Here is a 25,078-nt window from a genome sequence, read left to right as displayed (position 1 = left end):
GCAATTAGGAAGGTAGAATTTTACCATGGAAGCACATGGGGGAAGACTGTACGAGAAGTTAGAATTAACTAAATCTCCGCTGCGGACCACCCAAGAGGAGCTAAATGAGGGGTTACTTTCAAGTGGGGCCGAGATCAAAGATTGAGGGAGATTAGAACCAATAGGAGGTTAAAGGAAAACATCTGGTCCTTTGCAGTAATCACCAATAGAGAAGAGGATCTTCCTCCGGGGAAGAGCAGCCCCTCTGACCACCGACCCTACGACGTGCCACAGAGTGCTGATTCCATGACAGAGGACACCTCTGTCATTCTACAGGAAATGCTCTCAAACTTTCAGAAAAATTCATGGGGATCTTCCTTCATCAGGCAGAATGCAAATGTGCAATTCAGCATTGTGGTTCGGAAGACATTTTTTTCCCTGTTAGGGCAACATAATCATGCTCCATGTGAGTACCACCCCTTGATGGCCTTCCTCTACTGAAACTCATCACCGTGAGTGGGGGAGGTGGACACTGACCTCTTTGGGGAGCAGCTTGAAGCTGAGGCCACCAAAAAAGGAGGTGATGCATGTTAACATTGATTTTAATTAGCCTTACAGCTTTGGTTTATATATAAATGCTCGTCTGTTTAGGCAAGAGATGTTAGAGTCCTGGGGAGAAAATGGAAGTATTCAGAAGAAAAGAGGAAAGTTCCAATATTTTCCTAACAAAAAAGTCTGATAAAAAGAGCACTTTATTTTAGAATGTTCTTGCTTTTTGCAGTCCGAGCCTTTTAAAAGAGGAGCTGACTTTCACGTAGTTTTCTTCTATCTTATTTCCTATTCTTCAGATGATCCTGGACAATTAATCACCCAAAGGAATGACAAAACAGCCCCCAAAGTGGCACCTTTAAACGTGCCAACTTTATCTGTTATCTCTGCCTATCACGTTTCCTTAGAAGAATTCCAAGGAAGAATTTTTTAAAGGCTCAGAGCAAACGTGTTTGCCCGACTCCACTATCTAACAGGAAGGCTCCTGGGAGGAGAGCCCGTGCGCGTTTGGCCACTGGGTCATGGAGGGCAGCAGACTGTTTCCTTAGTCAGGCCACGAGTGGAGAGAGGGCTTGCACTTTCTGAGCACCGTCTCTCCACATGTCGTCACCAGCAATAAGCTTGTGAGAGGGAGAACGGGCAACTATTGGGACCCGAATGGAGAGCTGAAATTAGACCATTTCACTTTCCCAATGAGGAGACCCAGGTCTGAAAGAGTCGCAGGTGGCAGAAGTAGACTCACTTGCTTCTGGTTTTCATCTCGAGCCTTGGCTGCAGCTCAGGGCTTACCTGCATTTCTCCCATATCTCGTAATCACTATTCCAGTGGAAGCTCCAAGTCATCAATGGCCTCCACTTCTCTTCCCCCTCTGTCTGGTGGCTAGAAGGTGGGGTAACAAGGACCAGATTACCCCAGCCCTAGAGTCAGTGCTGGGGCTGCAGAAGGGGGAACCTGGAGCCGGAGAGCGTTGGCTTCTAGCTTTCCTCCAATTTATAAGTGGGTTTCCTTACTAACCTAGCTAAGTGTTTCCCCTTTCTACTTTTGTTATTTTCTTCTTTGGACCTCAAGTATAGAATATTGAGAATTGTCGTATTCCTCAGTTTGTGGCCCACTATCTTAATGAGGCCATGCAAAGCCTTCTCTTTTTTTTCATTTGATTATTTTCCCCCTTCATTTTCATCCCACCTCTCATTACCCTTCCTCCCATATGCAGCCCCTCTAATGTGTTTACTGTCTATCCTTGGATATCCTTGTGTCCTTGAAGGACTTAGTGTTGCTCCATGCTGTACTTTTTTTTTTTTATTGAGGAAGATTAGCCCTGAGCTAACGTCTGTCACCAATCCTCCTCTTTTTTGCTGAGGAAGATTGGCCCTGAGCTAACATTTGTGCCCATCTTCCTCTACTTTATATGTGGAATGCCTGCCACAGCATGGCTTGATAAGTGGTACCTTGGTCCATACCCGGGATCTGAACCAGTGAACCCCAGGGCCACCGAAGCAGAGTACACGAACTTAACTGCTACACCACCAGGCCGGCCCCACTACCTGTTTTTAATTTACATAGGTGATATTGCACTAAGCTCTCCTTCTGTTTCTTACTTTTTCACTTGATATTCTTTTATTAGGATCTATCAATGCTTCTGCATGTAAATCTAGTTTATTACTTCAAACTGCTGCATATTATTATGTAGAATGCATCAGAACACTTTTCTCATCCATTGCTCCCAGTGGTGGACATCTAGGTCAGGTCGCCACCAGTCTCAGCTCCCAGGAGTAAATTGCACTGAACATGCTCATGTGTACCCTCTTTAGACAATGGAAGAATTTCTTTTGGGGAATTTATCTGAGTTCAGCTACTGAGTCATGGGGCAGATGCTTACTTATCTTTATCGCATATTCACATATTACTCTCTAGAATGTCCACACTAGCCGATACGCTCACCCGCAATACAGGAGAATTCTCACATCCTCATTAGCACTTGGTATTATGTGACTTTTTAATTGCTGCCAATCAGGGTTTCCTCCTATTAATTACAGGACTTTTGGTTTGTAAATTTAAATCATTATTTTTATGTTATATTTTTCTATTTTGTGAAATTATATTTAAAGACCAAACGCAGGAAAATCTCTTTTGCAACTTGAATGGGTATTGGGAATAACCCAAAGTCCCGATTAGTGGAGAGTTACCTGTTTGGCATACCCAGGTTACCATTTTCAAAGAAGCCAAAACTGAACCACTTGTAACTGTAAAACCCCTCCATGACCATAGCTAGTCTATAAGAATTCAGAAGTCACTTGGGGACTAAGTGTGACCCATAGCTCTTTATCATGAAAACCAACTCTCATTGCAATTTCCCTGTGGATATATCAGTTAAGATATTACTCTGTTTTATAACAAGGAGCAATTTTGGATAATGTAGCAGACCATACTGATGATTTCCATGCTCCTCTATCCCACCCCCACTCCTGCACACGTACCCTCCTCCCTGAAATTGCTCTCCACCCATGGACCCTACTGAAGGAATAGTCCATGTTCGTACACAGGATCCTGCCCTCTGGCCACAGTTTGTAGGATGAGGGAAATTCATTGATCTAACATTAAACTCATCTATAACTTGGGATGAACCAGTAAGAGTCTTGTGACTTTGAAATGAGATAGAGTCACTTAAAAATGGTGAGTGCCAGAGGCAGCACCAGGGCAGTTAACATCATGAGAAGGCGGAAATTAAGAAGTGAGAGAGAATCTCGATGTGCAGAGAGGAGTAGAGATTACAACCACCAGTCCAACAGCTGTGAATGCCTGGACCGGGCCAAGCAGGAACCTCACTGGAAAGAATCTTGACCTAAATTCTTTACCTAACTCCACTCCTATTGTACAAAAAGAAGACTAATCAGACATTCTGCTTCAAAGAGAAGCTTCATCAGCCCCACGCAAGGGAACTGACTTCTAGGCCTTTCTTTTCTCCAGTCCTCCAGAGCTCCCTTCGACCAAGCACCATCCACCATTTTTAAGGGAAAATGAAACATTTGAACCCCCACTACTCTTTACCTGTTAGAAGTAAGCTTTGATAAGTTAGTCTCAAGGACATGGATAGGGAATGGAGGGACAAAAGAAAGCTCCGGCCTTCACCAGGGAGTCCACTCCAGCACTGGAAAGGTCAACTAGAATGTCGATGACTCAGGTATATCCTGAGCCTGCTGGGAGGTCAAAGCTAGAAGGGCCCTGAACATAATGTAACTCAGACATTTAGTTTAATACTATTTTTTAAACACCCAGAGAGAGTTATTGTTTGACTACATTGAAGATGTATCATTTTTGAATGAGATCAACTTGACTCGGTGGAAGTCATCAAGCTGGGGAGAAGGATGTGGGAGGAAATCAAAAAGAGAGACCTGTGGGCGTCAGGAATTACTTTCACAGCAGCCAGAGAAAATGTCTGGCACCGCGTTAGGGAAAACTGTCTCCCCGGCAACATGCTGACAAGTGAACCAGGAACTGTCCATTTGCCGTTGTAAATTAGATGCTACCAAACCATTGGCTTTCTAAATTAATTAGCAAAGTAGAGTAGACGTCCGTTTTTCCTTTATCCTTAAACTCTTTTTCAGGTAGCAGAATATAGTGGTTAAGGAAATGGGCTCTAAACTGGACTGTTTATGTTTCCATCCTAACTCTATTTTCCCAGTTATGTGATTTTCGGCAAGTTACTTAACCTCTATACTTCAATTTACTCACGTGTAAAGTATAGATAATAATAGTACTTCCCTTATAGGGCTACTGAGGGGATTGCCTTCAGAATATTGCGTAGGAGACAAGTGCTCAATAAGTGTCAGCTATTATGATAATTATTATTTTGGTAACAGCACCATGATCCTCCTTCAGGGACCAGCGAGCATTGTCATTCTCAGTCCAGCTGACCGAGGTGGAGCCGACCCCCTGCCTTAGCTCCTCGGATATTGTCAAAGTAGATGCCGTGAGAGTCAAGGTCAGGAGCTCTGACTTGAACTACTAGGAAAGAGGCACTTTTGTTTTCACTGGGACTTGCTAAGCTAATGACTGTTAGCCTGGAGCCCTTAGGAATCATCAAATTGAGAGATCCTGCCTGAGGATAAGGCTAACACAGAGAAAAAAATCAGAGCTGAACAAGGGCAAGATACTGAATCTTTATGACATTATTCAAGCCTCTGGATCTAGCTATGCCTGAAACCAGTACCTGGTGCCCTTGGAATTTCCAATTGTGTGAGCCAATAAATTATCTTCTTTACTAACCTAATATAAATTGGGATTCTGTTATTTATACTAGAAGGAGTCCTAAGTAATATAGTAAATTATAGCCCAAAAATATTTGCAGCTAAGGAATTCATTTCTTGATTAATTCATCTAAAACTTGTATTGAGTACCTGCTCTGTGCTAGACAATGTACTGGGTACTGTGATACAGTATTAAACAAAATAATATTTACATTCTAGTGGGAGAAGATAAATTAATAATTTGACTGAGCCACATGAAATTGACATTTTTGTCAAATACAGTCAAATATTGCCAATTTTACATGATTCACCTTAATACCTAAAGGTCATATTACAGGTACTGTTTACCTTAAGAGGTTATATGTCCTGAAGAGGTAATATGTTACCATGTTGCTGTTGTTTAAGCAAACAACCACAACAGGCTTCTAGTTTTACGTCTTCATCCCACAGATCCCCACTCCTCCTACCCATCAATCCTTCTATCAGGAATTAACTCCAGTAACATCAAAAACTGTGTTCCAGCATGACAAAGAGATACAACCTCCTTCGAAATCATTTTCCTATCATTTAGGTCCCTCACACCTATAAAACCACATTGCTTGCCAATTCTGGGGCCATATTTTCCTTCACAGGTTGTCAATAACAGCCTACTTCTAACACATTTACACACTCAATCCCAACGCGGCCCCTTTGTAATTGGTATCACTTGGTACTTTCTCTGCCTACTCCTGGGCTGAATTCCTGGTTCCTGCCAGTTGCTCATTCCTTGCCTTCCTAACTTAGAACATTTGGCTGGCCCCCATCCTCTGTAGTTTGGAGGAAATTACATCTTGTCTGGATAGTAGAGCTGAATCTGATGGAAGGTCTATTTATATTGGGAGTGACAGTAAAATCAAAGGGCTATACATGGAGTGGCGCAGGGAGGCGAGGTGAGTGGCCTGAGGATGTGGACTCTGAGATGGAAACAGGCATACAGGAGGTTATTAGGAAGTGCCATTAAGGGCAACACCTGTAAGAATGGAAGGGTGTAGGATTGGGTAGAGGGAGAAGTTGAGCTACAAAACAATCCCAATGGAAGACTTAGAAATCTGCAGGGAGCTCTGAAGATATGATGACCGTTAAGACTTGGTCTGAATTGAGATGAGAGAGTGAGGCCTTCTGTCCAGAGCATGGTACCTAGAACATCTGCTTCACCTCTTTTCTAATATGTAATCAGCAATGTTCATATTGTTTAAAGTTTACCATCTTAATTTTAATTTCAGTCTTTTCCCACTTATTGTCAAGCCTCTTTGATGCCTAAGTAACCGCTGTCCTTAAAAGTCAGTCAAATGCTTATTGAAAGCATGAACAAAGAAATGAATAGTTAGTAATTAAGGGAAGTGAAACAAGACTACCATTTGTATTCCCTACAGGACTTCTATGTTTATGTCTATAGAAGGAATCTGATCATTTCTTTGCCAACAATGAAGATGACTTCACATTTTAATCTCTCAACAAATGTTGGCTAAGCAATTTGTACTAAATATCGTAGGGATACAAACACAAATGAGAAATGATCCTTAGTGTCAAGAAACTTGCCTCATGGTTGTAAGTCACCCAAATAATCCTGACGCAGGACAGGACACATCACCACCAATGGAGTCACTCTAGTGCCCTGAGTGTTGGGAGGCTGAAGCTTCTATCAGCTCAGGAAAGGGCTAGAAGGCTTGGGGAGGCGGTGTGCTTTATCTGGGCTCTGAAGGACGACTTCAGCTTGGATAGAGTTAGTGAGATCTTTGAAGCTGAGGGAAAGTCCTGGAGAGAGGAAGAGAAGGTCACATGAATTAGCTGGACAATGGAGTAAATTTGTGGAATGGTGAGGGGTGACACCAGAATATAGGTTTATAATCAGCTTCTGGAAATGTCCAAGCAAGTCTCAACTACCCAGACACTTGGGTCTTGAGAGAAGAACACTCTAGCATTCTTTAGTGTGATTCTTCATTTTATTTTATTCTCTCTGGAAGTGGATCTATTCTGGGCCAATAATTCACTTGTGGACCTGGCTGTTTTTTATTTGGTTCTTTCATTTGCAAAAGATAGGGAATTGCTCATTAGTATGTATAAAAATCATCTCAGCAATTGTATTGGTTTATAACACTAAGGTGATTCTGAAATGTTCTAAACCCACCAATAGGCTTAAAGAGTACCCAAGAACTTCTGAGAGGTCCTTACCTGGTTTGTTTAGTTTAGTTTTGTTTTCGGTGTTAGGAGGGGAGAAGTCATGCTCTGAATACCCATCTGAGAAGGGGAAAACTTTGGGAAAGGTTTGTTGGGCAGCTTATAACTAAGCAGACCCCTCTCAAGCCATGTCAAACCCACGGTATGAGAAGTGGTCAAATAAAGCAAAAGATAAATGTATTTCACTTCTAAGGTTAATAAGTGCTAGATTAACCATATCTTACTTCTCTAAGATAGTTCTGTCTTGTGATGCTTTAAAATGAAAATGAGTTTAATTATAAACACTGATGAGAATAATTTGAGATTTTGGATAAAGCTTAGGAAAACAAGAATGTATTTACTAACATACTTTAATTGCTATCAGTTTTGTCCTTCAGAAGTAAAGCCAACCATAACTGAACCTCGTCTCCTAGGGTTACAAAATCCTAATTTATTTGTATCATAATCTTAGTTTTCCTTAAATCTATGTCTAAATTATCTGCCAGCATTTTTGTGACAGTCTTGTGACTCACACTGAGCAGGAAGACAGACCTATTGAATTAGAGCAGGACAACCCCAGGTTTCTTTTGAAGAAATCCATGATTAATGCGTTCTCACATCTCCCTCAGCAGGTTGCACATTGGAAAGGTCTTTCCAGAGGCTTTCTGAAAAAAAAAAAAAAAGGCAGGGCTGGGCAGATTCATGAATGTCCTGTAGCTCCGGGAAAGCCATCCAGACTGGAGATTTGCCAAAGGGCATACTTTGGCTTCCTGCCAGTATTTTGTAGCGGGGAAACATTATGTGGAGGGACTTCCTTTGCTCCAGTGAAAGCTTACCAAAGGTCAGAAAATTATCCATTTTACCCACACACAGAGTCCGACAGTCACAGATTTATTGTGGCTCAGGAATTCATGACACAGCCTTAGAGTTTACCCTGGATGACAAAGAAAGTAGAACTGTGATAATGAAATGATTATACATAAACATTAGTCTTTTGTCCACATTTTCTTTGTACTGCCCCCCAAAAAAGTATAAGTAATGATTTGATTTGCTTCATCCTATAATTCTTTAAATAACTTCTAAAAATATTTTCCCAACAGAAACATAATACCACCTGGTTCACAATAACTAAACCTGATGTATCAAAACACAAATATAAAACTTTTTCCTTAAAATTTTTAATTAGGTCATTATCTTTATAGTTTCATTTTTTAAGCTACACTTTTTAAACAAAACATTTGATGTGAAGGAAGGGACCATCACAACGTCAGATGGGGTGCTTCTACCCCTTTGGTTAACACTGCATTTTCTCTTTTATGTTAAATGCTGAAATTAAAGAAAATTGATGTCTTTTAATAGAAAAATCGTGCAAATTGCAAAACTTTAACAAAGCAATGCATAGAGTTTTATTCTTTTCACAATTAAAATTTACCTCAAGTATTTTTTATTCAATACCAGGCCTAAGACCACCAACCTGGAAATAATTTCTAGTTTTTAACAGTTCCCATTAATATCTATGAAAACACAGTAAATGCATAATTTTCACATCAGGATATGAAACCACAAGAAGTGAATTATTTATATAGACTACATAAAAGTAATCTAGCAATACCAATGCTTGCCAAACAAAAGTATCCTTTATAATTTTCATTCATTCGACAAAGAGTCATTGAAGTCCCACCAAATGCTTCAAATGAAGGCAAAAGCTTTCAGGGCCATGAGATATATGACATGCTACCTGTCCTAGAGAAACTAGACTCCAGTTGGGAAAACACACAAGTATGTGTGCATACATGCTTACACGTACACAAAATACACAGTCATATGTCATTAAGGGTTCAGCAGCAGTCACAATACACAAAGGGCATAGTGGCTCAGAGGAAATAGTGATCACTATTATTTTTAACAGTCTAAGAGGTTGTCATGGAAATGGTGGGCATTTTTCCAAAGGATAAACCAATGGCCAAGGATTCTGTTCTTCCACAGATGTATACATCTAATTGAAAAGAAAGTTCTGTTGATGCTCCGTTACCCTGGATAAATATTTTTATACCTTAACATCCCTCTTCCTTCTTTCTCTTCTCCCCACCCCACACCCATCAGCTGCTTGTGCTTACCATGCCTGTTGCTATGATTCCTACACATTCTGCCAGAAATCCCAGGCAAGAGTGTCTTAATCACAGAGCACCGGAGAAAATGATGTTACATTAATGATACATTCTTCTGCACAAATGAAATAGCCTTCTCAGATTTGGGAAAGGGGCATCTATATAAAAGCATGGGTTTCCTGAAGAACTTTTACTACGAGTTATAAGCTACCCTTTGAATTACCTTCCATGGAACCAATCAGCTTACCTCAGAACGATTTACCCTCGTGAATGGATGACTAAGCAGACTTTGCAGTTAAGTTTCCTAAATATTTCTGAACTTGCACATTTAATCCACTTTTTTCTGAGCTTTATTATTTTAATCATTAATTAGAACCAGCACTAGAAGAATGTATTATATCATTAAGAACCTTATATATACAAAAAGGTGAGGAAATTAAAACCAGATAGAAACGGCAGGAGGCTCATAACAGAGCTGAAGGTATTCTTGCTTTCAACCCTCCTTGGTTGTTGGACCTCCAGGAATGAGGCACTGCAACTTCTTCAGGAGACGATGGTTCATGCTCTGAGTTGGGTGGCACAGGGTACACGCTAGAGAGTTACGGTGGCACAGAAGCTCTCCAGAATGTAGAGAGATTTCTTTTTTCCTTCAAAGTCCTTTTCTGCTTTTTCTTCCCAACTCAACTAAAATTAGGACGTTTCACACATGTTAAGCTTTATTTGGAGAAGTCAAGTGCATATCTTTTGTCAACAAATTGCCTGCTCTCTGCACCAGCAACATGGATGGCATTTTCACATATCAAGCCGAAAGAGAAATCAATTTACAGCCTGTTATTCAAATTAGGCCGGCTGTGAATTCCTCTCTGTGCAGGAAGATTTCATGGCCATCCATTCTTAAAGTTGACAGTTAAAGATATATATGTTAATTTTACCAATTGAAATTTTATTTATTAAGAAATTCCACGTACTCAGAAAGATATATGACTTGAATAGGCTAGATCTGTTGAAAATGAGCAATCCAGATTTTTGGGAGACATAAAAACCAACTTTCTGGACCAAGATGCCCCTTCGACTAATGAAACAGCCGAATTTATTTTACCAATGAGGTTGGTGATGGCCAAAACTTTATTCAGGCCATGAGACTATGATCCAGAAAAGAGTTGGAAGACTGTGGACATTTCCGAGACTAAGTAAAGGTACCTACGGTTCAGAAAGATCTATAGCCCCAGAGCACAAAGGTAAGGCCTGAGAGATCAGGAAAGGACTACAAGAATCCACTTCTCAACTTTGATCATTGTTATGACTATTTTGCCCAGTGAAGTTATTCTCAGTGACTAAGTCAACGTCATCAAGTCTCTGGGTCTACAGGTGGCGGCAAAGTCGTACAAAGAACCCTGAGCTCCTAAAGAAAAGGTCTATGTAAACATAAGGGATTTTTGTTAACTTTTTCTTGCTCTAAGAACCCGCTTTTATATTTCCCTTTCTTCCCTTCTCTTATTATTCCACTCCATCACTCATTCTTTTCTGTGGTCAATTGGGTTACCACCCAAACCCACAGTGACACCTGCTGGCCAATTAGAAATGGCAGGACTGAGTCCCCATAAAGGCCTTGCCTGGCCTGTGGTGAGCAAATGAGTCTATTGAAGCAAACACTAAACACTATAAAATTACTTTAGAAACTTGGTAAGAAAAAAACGGAGTGAGCACTGCTTCTAAGGGCAGCTTTGGAGGGGAGAACTTTGCAGGGAAATCTGCCTAAACTATTGCAAATATAAAATTTAAGGATTTTATGTGTTTTGAACTCATAAAAATGAACCAAAAATGCATCCTGCACTACAAACCAATTATTAGGCCTTAAGAAAATTGCTATGCTAATTACTCATGGAAAGTCACTTTTTACATTGGTTTTGCTTGTCTACGCTTACAGTCCGAAAGATTTTATGCAATAATAACTCAATAAAGTCCCCAAGGAGACACATGGGAATGTGTTGCACACACATTTGTTTCCTTTACAAATATTGATTAGATCTCCAACACAAAGGGTTAAAAATTTAGGTTTAACACATTCTTTCCTATCAATTCCCAAGAACTTCCAATTCTTGTGTAAGTTTCTTTACTGAAGAATATTCACATTTTGTTAATCCTAGATATTTATACTTTGGTTATTTTGGCTGGGTACATTTTTGAGGATGTTTGCTTTGTTTTAAGCAAATCCGTTTCTGACTTGAAAGTACAAGTTCTAGTAAAAACAAAGACAATAGGAATATATTTTAACATGCATGCATTTTCCTAAAGTACTTACACTTTTCACTGGAAGGTCCAGTCCTGGGAAAATTCTCCGTACGCGTGTTCATATTCGAACCAGGACATTGTCCCTGGTGACTTGTAGCAACAAATGTGTATTGGACAAAGCTGTTGGCCTCCTTCAGCCCTGCTCTGTGTTCTAAAAGCCAAAACTTCATTTTAGCATGACCTTAGAAGAATGGTGATACTTTTAGCGTTTCCTGGTATTTGGTGGAAGGAATGTTTTCATCTGACTGCGGACATCGCTTGGTTTACAGGAAAGATTTGGTAGCGTGTCCATGCCAGGACTGCACTTACCCCACATTTCGTGCTCTGCAGGAAGAACACATGTCAGAGCTCACTGTTTGTTAAATGGAAAAGATTCAGTACACCAGAAGCTTCTATTATAAACATTGTGACTTCGTGCAATTTACAAAATGTTCTATCTCCATTAAACAATAAACCCTTGACCCCAGAGCTCAGTTTCGGGATTCTGCGATTTGAGAAGGTAGACGTGATGGATGGCAATAATAAATGAAAAGTTCAGGAGGTTAAAAAAAACTGTTTAATTATTTCTGTAGAGCGTGGGCTGCAGAAGCCTTGCATGTCTTGTTTCTTCATTGTGGAAACGCTGCGTGGAAGGGGTGTATCGGTGCAGCCCAGGCAGGGCATAACCTCAGGTTTCTGGCCCTCAGCTGTGTTTATGAACAAATGGTCTCTAGATACCCTTCCATCTCTGAACCTTGCAGGTCCTGCCAGCGGAGATCCAGTGCCAGTCCCAGGGCTCGGCATCTGTTTTCCGAGGAGCGTGGATTTGTTAGCATGAGAAATTCATTGCTCGTAGTTGCTTCCCAGCTGTGGCACTAGTGAGTGTAGCCTTTTTGCCTTTTTTATTTGTAGAAAGCCATGTTCTATGCTCTCTTGGAGCCTCTCTTATATAACTAGTCCTGGACACAGGCTGCTATGCTCTCAATCTGAGACCCATGAAGCTGCCTTGTTGGCTAAAGAGCTCCCCCTTAAAAGCCTCCTCATTTGAACTTCACAAGGTCCATGGGGGCGGGAGGGTGATGTCTCACATGAGGATGGGACCTGGCAGTTTCCAAGGCACCATGTTCTCTAAATCAGATGTTCAAGAAATAGGTCAAGTCTATAGATTGGGGTGTTGGTTGGGGAAATAACCTAGGGGGAAGCTCTCAATGGAGCTTTGGAGGCCAGTAGCTCTGGACCAGGGTTGTGAGCATAGTAGACAGGCATTCTTGCTGCCAAATGAATGTGAATTCTTTAGAGCTTCCTACCCCTCCACACTGACAATGAATTGCTATCTGCCTGAGTCTACCTAGACTTGCAGAGACCAGATCAGAGGCAGCTGCTTGAATGAACCTCGGCTTCCGAACTCCAGAGGAAAAGCATTTTGAAGCCTGCAACACGACAAAAGAAAAAGATGCGGCTTTGCAGCAATTTAGACAGAGGATTTTTCATCATAATCTGAAAAAACATTGAAATAGAAACTTCAATGAAATAATTATAGCATTTTATCCATTCAGTGTCTTAAGCATGTCGCGTAAAAGAGGGGAAACTAACTTTTACCAATGTGTGGACTACAGGAGAGGAGGTGTGTGGAATGATGGGTAAGAACCAGAGCTTTGAGTAGAAAGTTCTAGATCCCACTATTACCTATCTAGGTAATCTTAGGGGATTATTTAACTTCTCTAAACCCCATTTTTCTAATCTGTAAAATAGAGACAATAATAGCTCCAACCTCGGACTGTCATAACGTGTAAATGACACAATGCTCCTAGGAAGATACTTGACACAGGATCTGGCACCACTCACACATTGCTGGAAATAACTATTATAATTAAACATCAACTGTGAACAGAAGGACCTTGAACTGAAAGTTAACATTGACAACAATATTCTGTGGGAACGCAAACAAATTTCTTCCCTTTCTTTGGGCCCAGGATCTACCCTTAGGTATCACTGGGATGATAATAGAGTGGATGAAATGTTTCTTGTTTCCAATCTGTATGAGGTTAAAATGAAATAATCATTTTGAGGGAAAAAGACTATGTCCTAGACGCAAGCGTCTTTATTCCATTCTTGGTCTGCACTCTACAGATAACTTCCTGACAAGAGAGAAATTACAAACCGCATGGTCTCAGCACCGACTCAGACAGATGGGAGAAAGGCCACGTGACTGGACACACTGGATATAGGCCATCTGGTCCCAGGAAGAAAAAGCCCAGCTGGACCAAAAGTCAAGGGTGGGCTACAGAAGAATTTCTCAACCACCATGCCCCACCCACAGTGCACACTGGGGCACTTAAATGGACTAGAGCCCCAGAGGCCTGCTTGACGATTAGCTGAGCCCTCCCCACCACCCCAAGCTCTCCAGGTAGGAGCTGTTTGTCCGCATGTTTGTCCAGATGCCAGACACATGTTTGATGTGACCACAGAGTAAAGAAGACAGGGAAGCCCCAGGTGCAAGGCAAGGCTGAGACGAGGGGAGGCCCAGGAGGCCCGTGCCACAGGACACAGAAACACTCAGTCATCAAGAGAAATAGTATTTCAATGCAATGTCTTCAAAATAAAAATTAGTGCGTAAACCCCATGTAAACAAAATATAATTTTAAATAAAGGATTGCGAGGCTCAGAAGCACCAGGCATGGGCAGCACTGGGCCTATCTTGGGGCTGTGGCGGCACCAGGAGAGATCAAATGCTTATAGAGCCAAATGGGTACCAGAAGGCCCCAGTGGGACAGCCCGTGAATGTCTAAGATGTGTTTCTGATGGCCTTGTCCTCATTCTTGCTTTACCTCAGACACATATAAAGCTCCACACACTGGCTGGGAGATACTCTGAGAAGTCAGCTCCAAAGAGTTCTGGGTTCAGGGTTCACTCACAGCTGGCAAAATTGTACTTTCAAGTTAAAAGGAAAGAACCTCTTATCAAAGGGCTCAAGAGATTTCTTGAACCCAGATCTAGTATTAACTTTGCAATATTTTGATTAATGAGAGTTAAGTGATTCCAAATACACAGATTAAATTTCCCTAGAATATACACAGTTTTGGAAAATGAAAGGGAAATATTGCTTTGAGGAAAATACTTTTTGGGCTATGCCATACCCCAAATATATAAAAAATATTACAAAGTTTACCAAACCTCAAGTGCTTCCGGGCTCACATAGCTTAGCTCTCTCCTTGAGACCATCATTTGCCACCATCATTTTCCCAGCAGCTCTCCTCACGATAGGAAGTCTATAAGTCAATCTTCTCTTATGTAAATGAAAGCATCTCCAGAAGTGTAGACCTCACATCCACAGCAGAAGGCGAGAAAGACAGACAAATATAATTCTTTCAAGTCTTGTCACCTACACAGGATCATCACACAATTAAGAATGGGATGTCAGGTGCTGATCTTGGAGGACTCATTCTGTTTGAACAAACAGCAGCAATTCTCCTGTAATGTTACACTGTATCACGATGCCTTGGGAAAATAGCCACATCATCACCTGGCTCATGAATCCTTACTGCAATCTAAAATCTAAATACACAGATGAACCAATGAGTCAAGTCGGTCTGTTCAAATTTGGCTATAAGCAAAGAGTGCTCTTCTGAGTCGGGGTGTGATCCATGTGGTCAGGCGCAACACTGTGCTTGGGGAATCAAAGCAAGTGAGCCACATTATGATGAAAGCCAAGAAGTTGTGTTTGGGAAAAAGTCTCATTACGTATATGTCACCATCTTCCTAATTCTCTAGATCAGGATTAGAAATGGGTATCTAATTTTGTTTCTGAGTCAGAGAACTCAAGGCAGCCAGTGAGCACTGGAGACGCTTAGTTCACAGGTTTGCAAATGGGTTAGCAGGGCAGAGTTGAGGTGTCTCCATTCATGGGTTAGTCTGTTCACTCACTGGCATGAGAAGCCAGGCATATTTTTTCAAGCTCTGAAGCAACGGAGTCCTATTCTTAAGGGTTTGTGAATCAACAAAGAGGAGTGGCGTTTAATAGTTAAGTATGTCTCATGTAGCCATTTAAAATCTTTTATGAGTGTCAAGCCATTATTAAAGCAAGGTGGGTTCTAGGTCATGGACCCTTTCACGGCACTCCCACAGTGCTAATAAGACAAATAAGGTCTCTTCACAGGACGATGGCTGCCTCCAGCACTGAATTCAGTGTGTCTGCTATAGTTAAAAACTCTAAAGGAAAAAAAAATTACCATTAGAATTATCCTACCCCAGAAACGTTTTCCTTTTCATTGTGTGAACAAAAACACAGTTTCTAAGTCAATCAGTGTTAAGTTGGTTTTTATTCACGTGTATGCACATGCGCGTGTGTGTGTTTATAGTTGGAGTGGCTGAGTAGGGAATACAGACCAAAGATGATCAAATACATGGATACGAAGAACACACATGGATGCCTGTTATCCACCGAACCACATGAGTTACGTCCCTAGAAGTTATTTACCGTCTTGTGTTTACAGATGGCATTATGTTCCACTCCAGACTGAGTCATCCACTCTTTCCATGGCAACTGAAAGGATGACAGAAGGAAAAAACAACAATGACAAAAGCAGGGAAAGCTAATAAAAGAAGATAAACACACAGCATAAGAGAACTATGTGCGTGAGCACAGATGTTGTAAATTCTATAAAGCAGGTTGTTTGGAAAGACCTACCTTCTCACAAGTGATGGCCTACACTTGCCACAAAGCTTTGTTATACTCCACTGCCACAGAGAGAAGCAACCACACAGATGAAGAGTAAGATATTTATATATGTAAATACTCCCAAATACATTTCTTTCACTTTACCCCAAAGAATATAGAGTGCTACATTCAGCTGCTCTCAGAACATGGCGTTCCCCACTAACACTAATTCAATGGCCACTATCACACCATGAGAATGAAACACAAATGTCTTATGGTTTCCAGATCATATGCTCAGCACAAAACTTCATGATAACCTATTTTTATGTCCTATATAACAACTTACTAATTTCATAAAGCATTCATTAAAATGAAATTATAAGGACTGCATAATGTGGACCTCTGAGCTCTGATATTGATAGATTTGATTTTTTAATGAACATCAATAAAAAGGGAGAAAACAATTTCCAGTGGTTTTCCAACTACAGTCTAATGTCCAAATATTTAGAGGAAATTTTCACAATTGGCAACTGGTAGCAGGAGGGCAACAATTACGTTGGAAATCATGTAGTTAACTTACCTAGGTTGCTGTGATACTGTTAATTATAGTGCTACAATAGTCAACAAAAAGTTATCAGACTTCACTGATGTTTTCAAGACTCACCAGGTCAGAAGGAGCAAAGATGCCTTGTTCAAGGTGCCCCAAAGTAAGAAGCATGGGTGAACTGAAATCGGAAGCAGAAAGCAGTTAGGAATTGAAATGGCTTCTGCTGTGTGTCTGTTTTTCTCCCTTTCTCTCAGGGACTGCATGGACCCCCACTCACGCCTTCTCAGTGTATCTCTGCTTTGTTCTCCCTCATTCTCTTGGTCCTCCTCCTCATAATTACAGCCTGTAATTGCTGTCCTGGCTCCCAGTCTATCTCATGGCCCTTCAATTCAGATTCTAAAGCCAACCGGCTCAGGCTCTGAATGTGCTCAATTCTAAATTCCAACAAGAGAGCAAAGAGAAGATGCCTCCTCTTTTCCTCCCAGACACCCCTACTGGAGTTCATGAACAAGCCTATGGACAGACCATCCTTGGATCAAATATGCTCCATCAGTCCAATCTGGTCTTGTCATACCATCACTGACTCAGCAGGGCAGAGGCTGTGAGGGGAGGCATCCTAGCCCAGCTCATAACACCGTGGACAAGAAAATGGCAAACACTACACCAGTGAGCTGTTGCTGTCAGGGAGGATGCTCAAGAGAAGACACAGGACCTGTGATGGCAGCTGTATCTCCAACAAATGGGGGATCCTGTTTTTACTTCAATCCAGAACAACTTGAAGGTAAGTCTTCTCCACTGTGTTTTTTTACTAAAAGAGAAAAAAATCTCAGCCTATAAGAGTGCACAGAAAAAAAAACAAGGCATTCTCTGCTAATAAGTAATCAGAGGAAGGCATTTTTTTCATACTACAGTGGGTGGAGATAGGTATCCTTGGAAATAAAATTGGTAAAACTAAACAAGAATAACAACAACAAAATTATACTTCAAATAATCTTGGATAAAATGCTCTTTTGGCCCTGATACATGGAAATGGCCTTGCCAGAACAGTCTGCAGAAGAGTAAAGGTGACACTGAGAAGAGAAGCAACACCCCTTAGGGGACCCTGAAGGGGAGACACAGTGTCAAGAAGATGCTGCTGCTATTAGCATCAGTCATTATTTTCAGTATCTGTATTAATTTCTTTTATTAGCTATCCTTGGTCTGAGTTTTCAACAGTCCTTAGTGGGGAGGGACTTAGAAAAAAATGTCCAAATCCTGTTGTGTTTTTGTTGATCATTTGTTACCCATAATCACATTTACGTCAGCTGAACTGTATATGATTTTAATCTGTGGTACAACTTAAACCCTTATCTCTCTTGTTCATTTAACCTGGTAGCAGATACTTCTGTTGCTGTTCATCCCAAGAGCAATTAAGAAATAGGAAAACTGCACACCAAAGCAGTCTAGAGCTCTTTCTTTCAATATGTTGTTTTTACGCAATCACTTAGAGTCTTATTATCTTCTCAGCCATCTCCCCAGCTGCTTCAAGGAAAGAAAGGAAAAGACCAGCAATCTTCTAGTTTACAACTCTATTCTCAATCCACCAGGAGAAGGAAGTGGATTAGCCAGACTTATTCTAACAGAATACATTTCAATCCATTGGTCATTTTGTTTAATGACTTAGAGGTGGTGTCCAGGATAAACTAACGCAAGAATACTCAAAATCTTCCTTTATGGTGCTGGAACCTAAGCTCTATAAAGGCAGTGAGAGAGCATGCCTGGATTGCCCCCCAGTGCCTAGTATAGTATTTGCCCCAAGATAATGGCTCAATTAGTATTTCTTCAATTATTCAATTAAGTAACTGATAGTAAGCAGGATAGGACAAAGGGGAGTAAAGGTCACTAATAACATTTTTACAGGATTTTCTTCCTATCTTGTTAGATATTATTATACTAGCAGAATCCAAATTTGGGCACTTTACTAAATACAGCTGTTAGATCAAGCTGAATGATAGAGACCTTCTAAGTTACTTGAATTTAGAAGAGCAAGACACAAAAATTCCAGTCCTCTTGTCCTCAACTAAGCCAGTGAGTAGTTTGGGGGCTCTAGAGTCACTGTCAAACACATCTGACTTTTTGAGTTGAGGTTTTGGAAATTGCTCGGTTAGTATTCAGATGCGACTTGCTACAGCGCTAGAGACTTTAGAGATGAACAATGATGACATTAACTATGATTGACGCCCCTGACCGTATTCTGATTATCATTTGTAGTTTCATTATTTGAGTTATAATTCACTGTCTATTAGCTCATATCAATGTCTTTTTATAAAAGTGTTCATAACATTTACAAGGAGAGGCCCTGGTGATTACACCCATATAAATGTGTGAATAATTGAAAGGTTACGCTGCAGTACACGCCTCATCAAGCTTCCTTTTCAAGTCTCAAGAACATATTTAAAGCTCAACACCAATCTTAATTATGTTTGAATTACCAGCAAGGAAAAAAACTACATTAACAAAGCTGTCAAAAAACACCCTCTGCTTTAAATTTACCTGGACAATGGGACAATGAAATAGTTCACTGATTTAAGGGTTGACTTCATGTGGTAAAGATTCCACTGCATTTAAAAGAAGACGAAGAAAAAAAAGAGCCTTAAAATTTATTGTCTCTTTCTTGGTCCTCAAGAAGATAGATGGAAAGTCAATCTTGATAAAAGGATTGTAAAATTGACTGGATTGTCCAATTTATATTGCAGATTCAGTACAATTGATACAGAGAGAAATGAAATGTGTATATATGTAGGATCCAACAAGATCATATTACAGTGGTCTCAATAAATTACCAAGACCCAGAAATAAAATAATCTGGTGCAGTGAGTACCACCCAAAGACTACAAGCAAGTCCCTACCAACTTTGCTTTGATGCCACAGGAGGAGCTTCCGCAGTTTGGAACTGAAACTAACCAGTCACATGCGAAGGGCTTCTATCCTTTTCTACTAATAAAGATGCATTTCATACAATGCTATTTTAAAGGATACTTCAAGTTTCAGAGATAACTCCAAATTGTTCTAATGCAAAAAAATGAAGGAAAAAAGTGTGGTAAGACTTAAAAAATAATAATAACCACGAAAGTTCAAAGACTTTATTAAAATTCTCATCCATGTTTACTTTTAATATAATGTATTTTGCAATCTGTACAATAGTCCAAGTGGAGATAATCTTGGCTTATTCCCCAATGCTAGGTTTTTCCTTTGAAATCATTCACAGATACACTTGATAAATTCCTTATCCTAAATCTCATATGTGTGTAAAATAATCCTTATCACTGAAAGTAGAATAGATTTCTTTTGCCTTGGAATCATCCTATCTGGTGATTTCCATTTTAAAACATCTCTTGATTCACTTGACGTTCTTCTCAGCACCTTACCTTAGATAAATGTAGCATAATACAGGAAATGTTAGAATCTCAAAGTCGTAAGGTGGCTTAAAGGCCAGCTCATCCTATTCGTTCATTATAAAGAGGAGGAAACAGAAATTCAGAGAGTTCAGTGACTCATTCAAGGTACAACAAAGCAGTGACAAAGCATGGACTACAGTGCAGCTCCCTGACTCTCACTCTGATTTTCTTTCCCTTTGCTGTCCGCCACCAATACCAGACGCTCCTCAGCAGCCACCACCATTTTTCCCTCCCAAGCAATTTCTATCGAAGAAATGTACTAATACAATTTAGAAAGCATTCATAGTGCACCTCCATGCATGGCACTCTAGAAGGTAAAGTCGACAAGTAAAAGCTGACTAAGGCTAGGTCCCAATCCTTGGGAAGAGGACATGTTCCCAGATGACCATTAGCCATGGTCAGTAACCTAACAGAAGAACTGCCAGGAAAATGGCCAGTGCTGGCATGGCACAAGAGCTAAGACAGAGTCATGCCAGGTTAAAAGTGTGTTTTTAGTGCTTTGAGAAGCGGGTGGCATTTGAGGGAGATGAGGAAGATTTGTGCAGGTGGCTTGGGATTCATTCTGGAGAATTAGTTTATTCTGCTGACCATTCAATTTTAACTAGTAGAAAATATAATCTAGGGGCCAGCCCAGTGGCATAGTGATTAAGTTCATACACTCCGCTTCAGTGGCTGGGGTTTTGCAGGTTCAGATCCCAGGCACAGATCTGCACACCACTCACCAGGCCATGCTGTGGTGGCATCCCACATACAAAATAGATGAAGATGAAGATGGGCACAGATGTTAGCTCTGGGCTAATCTTCCTCACACACCCACACACACACACACACACACACACACACACACATATACATATGTATACATAATCTAAAAATATAGTAGACTATGTCTGGTCAATGAATGGTGGGTCAGAATGTTACTTCAGACTGAAGAGATTAGCCTGAAAACCACTAAGTGGCAAGTTATTCATATAAGCAAATCTGTCCCCAACACAATGCTTTCATTTTATAGTAGGGCATTGAGGGAAAATGTTATTTTATTTGCTTTATGGATCTAAAAAAATGATGATCAGAGAGATTGAAGACTTGTCCATAGACGCATGGATGACAAGTGGCAGAATTGAAGCTAAAATCCACTTCTCCCCACTCCCTGCATTTTCCAAAGCACCTCACTATCTTTACAACTTTGTTGCTTTCAAACCCATTTTTATGAGCATTGAATAAGATGGGAAGAGGATAAATACAAGGTCACGAGCTTTCAGAATATCACTACAAAACCAATCTTGATAACTCGGATGTAGTGGTTACACACTGTGGACCCGCTCACAACCCCCTATCAAAACTGTGATCAGCAACCTAGTGTTACAGAGCAGAATCTTCTGGATACGGTTGATCAGGCATTGCATAGACGTTTGCCTTCTTTGCTAAGAAAACTAAAACACTTGGATCATGTTAGGTCACTTCTGGGTTTTTACAGCTGGATTTTATGTTTCTCCCCTATGAAAGAGTTGACAATTTAGAAAAATCCTGATATTCGGCCAAGAAAACAAGAGCCTTTCATTTTGAACATGGACATTTCTATATGTTCTGGCAAAGGAGTGGAGTGAGGAGAGTGAGTTGGAAATTATTCCTTATGGTATGTAAGTAAAAGTGTGGGCAATAAGAAAGAGGGGTCATGGCCTCCTAGCACAGATGTATTATGCAAGAAAAACCACCCCGTTTCCCCCTAAACAGTCCTCTTCAGCACAACAAGTGGCTGTATGACTCAATAGCCTCAAGTCTGTAGTGCCCAGTGGAAAATAACTTCAGGCCGCCTGTGTTTCGACTGGACCATCTGCTGTGTGGGTCCATGCAGCTGGGCCTCTGCTCTGTCATTCCTCCACCCTCTCTCAAAGAGACATTTGAAAATCTCCTTGATCCAAGCAAAGGGCTGGGGGCCAAGGGTGGAGTGATTCTGCTTACTCTGTAGCACACTATTTCTCTGGTTGAAAACTTTTGATGTCAAATTAGTCATCAATTTAGCTCTTTTTTTCCATGAGTCTAAACTCTGACTTTCTGACTGTAATGTGTAGATGTGAAACAGCCAAGCCAGGGGGAGAGCTACAGTTTCCATGAAACGAACTTTGAGGCCAGCACAGTTCGGAGTAAATTTGACGTTCACCAAATATCGCTTCCCTACTCAGACTGTGAGCTGAAAACTCACTAAACGAAACAACAAGAAAAGGAGGTTCCCTACCCAAGGGAACATGAAATGCCCCAAAACGACGTGAAACAAAGGCTGTTGGCTTTTCGCCTATGGCAAGAACAGGCCAAAGTGTACTCATGGGAGGGGTGATAAATGCCACTTTGCATTTACCAATTATGAAATACACGCATGACCCAGCAGGGAGCAAGCCAAGGGGAGAAGGCAAATTCCACCTGCTGCTGTATCATTTCCTTGACCAAACTAGAATTATTTACGTATATATTTAGTCCCATCAATGCATAGCTCAGTGCTTGCATGCAGCTAAGATATGAGGGCAGGTGTGTCTCTTGTTAAAAAGTCCCTTATGTATGGGCAGTCCCTGTCATATATCTATCTACCCCAATCAGATGCTATAATCCATGCCACCACTCTCACATGCTGACTTTTGTCCAGCCAATGGCCATTAAAGTCAGGTTGCCATGCTCTAGCTTCATTCTTGCAATTGTCCAAACCTTTCCTTTACTGGCCTGATCTTGCATCATTCTGGTCCCACCCGGCTGCTGACTCTTGCCTTTGTCTCTCACTGGCCAACCTGAAGGCAGCTCCTTGTATTTAATGGCAGCTCTTGTGTGTGCTGGCATTAAACCTCCACGCTCCCTCGGACAGTGGATCAGAATCATCCATTGACTTGTTTTGCTCTTGGGCACCCAGATGATAACTTCTTCTTCCCCCGACCCAGCTCTGGTCCCTGGGACCCAAACTGCCACACAACCTGTTGAGCCGAGTCCCCGTGGAACTGGGGAAGGGGAGGTAGTGCACATGATCCATTACTTTATTGCAGGGCAGCTTATTCCCTTCTTAAGGAGGCTCCTGCCATGGGATTAAGTAGAAAGAGTACCTTCCTTAGGTAAGAGGGTCAGAGGAAGTAAAGGGACATAAATGAATATTAATAAAACAAAATAAGAAAACTAGCAATAAGGAGTATTCCTACCTCCTCATTGTCAACAGGCAAAGGCTATGATAAGTTTGCTCCTGTGGAGAGACCTCTGCTGCTACTCATAAGAAATACTCCCTTCCAAGAGATAATACTGGCAATATCAATACCCACAATATTTCAGAAGGGTATTCCAAATACAGTCACTGCCAAAGCCACAAACAAATAAAGCTTGAGGAGAACATAAATAACATGTTCATATATTTTGCTTGGAAGGTGAGGAGTATGCAAGAGTCACTCCCTTTCAGTCAGAGAAAGCATCATACAAGAGGAAGGGTTGTTAGGATCCTTGAAAACCAGTAGTGAAGCAATTTAGAAAGGCTGACAAAGGAGGAGATTCCAAGGGTAAGAGACCCCAAAGCACTGAGACCCAGAGCTGAGTAGGGACATGGCTGGGGAGAAAGCATGTTGTGGAGGGGAACATATAATGGGGAAGTAGAGGAAATAATAGCAGCTACTGCTCATTACCCATAAAGAAACCAAGGTTTAGAAAGGATGGTAATGTGCTGGACCCATATTATGCTACCTCTCTGCCCTAGATTCATTCAGAAACAGTTTCCTATTGCTCATGACCCTTCAAGAAGCTTGCCCAGCACAAAGCACAGTCTCGTAGGCCACAAAGAAAGGTTTTGATCTATGTTGGAGGAAGGCTCATCTCTTCATTCATGGTGTCGGTTTATGTGCTGGGCCAGCTGGACCTGCTGCAGCAGCTTCTCTTGGAATCTGATGTCATTATGGACATGACTGAAAGCGTCTTTCCTCCCACCTCATACCCAGAGCCTCCTTCCTCTCGCCAGAGGCTTTGTTTTAGTCAGTGTGATGTTAGGTGCCATGAGACCCTCTTGGTGTGCACGTCCATGGACTGGTTCACCGGGTTCTACAGTGTGCAGGAAGGCTGGCCAAAGGGCCCTGGCTTGCTGCTACTGGCAGTGCACCCTGTATGCTGTGGCTCACACTGACCCGGCAGATGCTGTTTTGCGTTCAAGTTTCCACAGTGACTGTAGAAGGTCCAGCTGGTATAACCCAGAAGTACAGAGGAGTCAAGGGGCAAACTTTGACCAACGGATGATGGGAGCTAATGGATAAACCCTTCCTTCCCGCAGGTGCACTGCTCTGAGAACATGATAATTCCTGCAGCCTCTCTGAAGATGTCCTGAAGAACTGAGCAATCAACAGGACTGGCCACAAAGCTGGGACCAGCTTGGGAAGGTACCCCTTTGTATTTGCTCTTTCTCCTATGCTGCCTCACTCTCTTTTTCCTTCACTAGTATTTCCCTAGGATGACAATCCCCGTTAAAGTGATCACACATACAATGTTGCCTCAGACTTTGTTTTCCAGGCAAACAGTGGGCTAAGACAAGTGGCATCCCTAATGATGCACGATTTGTAGGTGACAGAGCTGTGATTTGAACCCAAGCCAACTTCAACTATGATACACAGATGCATGGAGACCACAAGTAGCCATATAGACAAAAGAAAGAGTCAGATTCTAATGAAAAAACAATGATAGGCCTGTCTGAATTCCTAAACAAGAAATGAGTGGAGCAAAGCCAGGAGAACAAGTGCCACGTTCTGTAATTTTGGCTGTCTTCATCCAGAGGAAGTTAAAGCTACTGGGTCTTCTGCCTCCCTTCTTTCCATCAGAACAAACTGTCTCACAATAATTGGTGGCCTTGATTTATCCTAGGAGAAGAAATTGAAGAAATGAAGATAGAGTGTGTTTCTGTGTGTAATTTTCACTCTGTTCTAGGTTCCTTCTAGTGCACTACCTCTAAAATGGGTACAAAACATTATTGGCTACTTCTCAAGAGATTGTTTACACTAGCTCTTTGGTTTTTAAGATAAAGACTTCAATTTAAGGCTCTTGACCACAAAACACCAATTACCACGATTGTTGCATCTTTTATT

The 25,078-nt window shown here is 41.2% G+C and overlaps 1 long non-coding RNA gene across 1 annotated transcript; it reads right to left on the bottom strand.

Moving 5' to 3' along the window:
* Window positions 1–6,286: 6,286 nt before the first annotated feature.
* LOC139045686 (uncharacterized) lies at window positions 6,287–12,770 on the bottom strand. Its single transcript, XR_011504581.1, has 3 exons — window positions 11,382–12,770; window positions 7,524–9,763; window positions 6,287–6,569 (listed from the first exon to the last, which is right to left on the bottom strand). It is a non-coding gene; the product is annotated as an uncharacterized lncRNA (long non-coding RNA).
* Between the last annotated feature and the right edge of the window lie 12,308 nt (window positions 12,771–25,078).

This window comes from Equus asinus, chromosome 7 (assembly GCF_041296235.1).
Source record: "Equus asinus isolate D_3611 breed Donkey chromosome 7, EquAss-T2T_v2, whole genome shotgun sequence".
Taxonomy (NCBI): domain Eukaryota; kingdom Metazoa; phylum Chordata; class Mammalia; order Perissodactyla; family Equidae; genus Equus; species Equus asinus.
The sequence above is the reverse complement of the archived record's forward strand: the minus strand, read 5'-3'. Positions and strand labels throughout refer to the sequence as shown.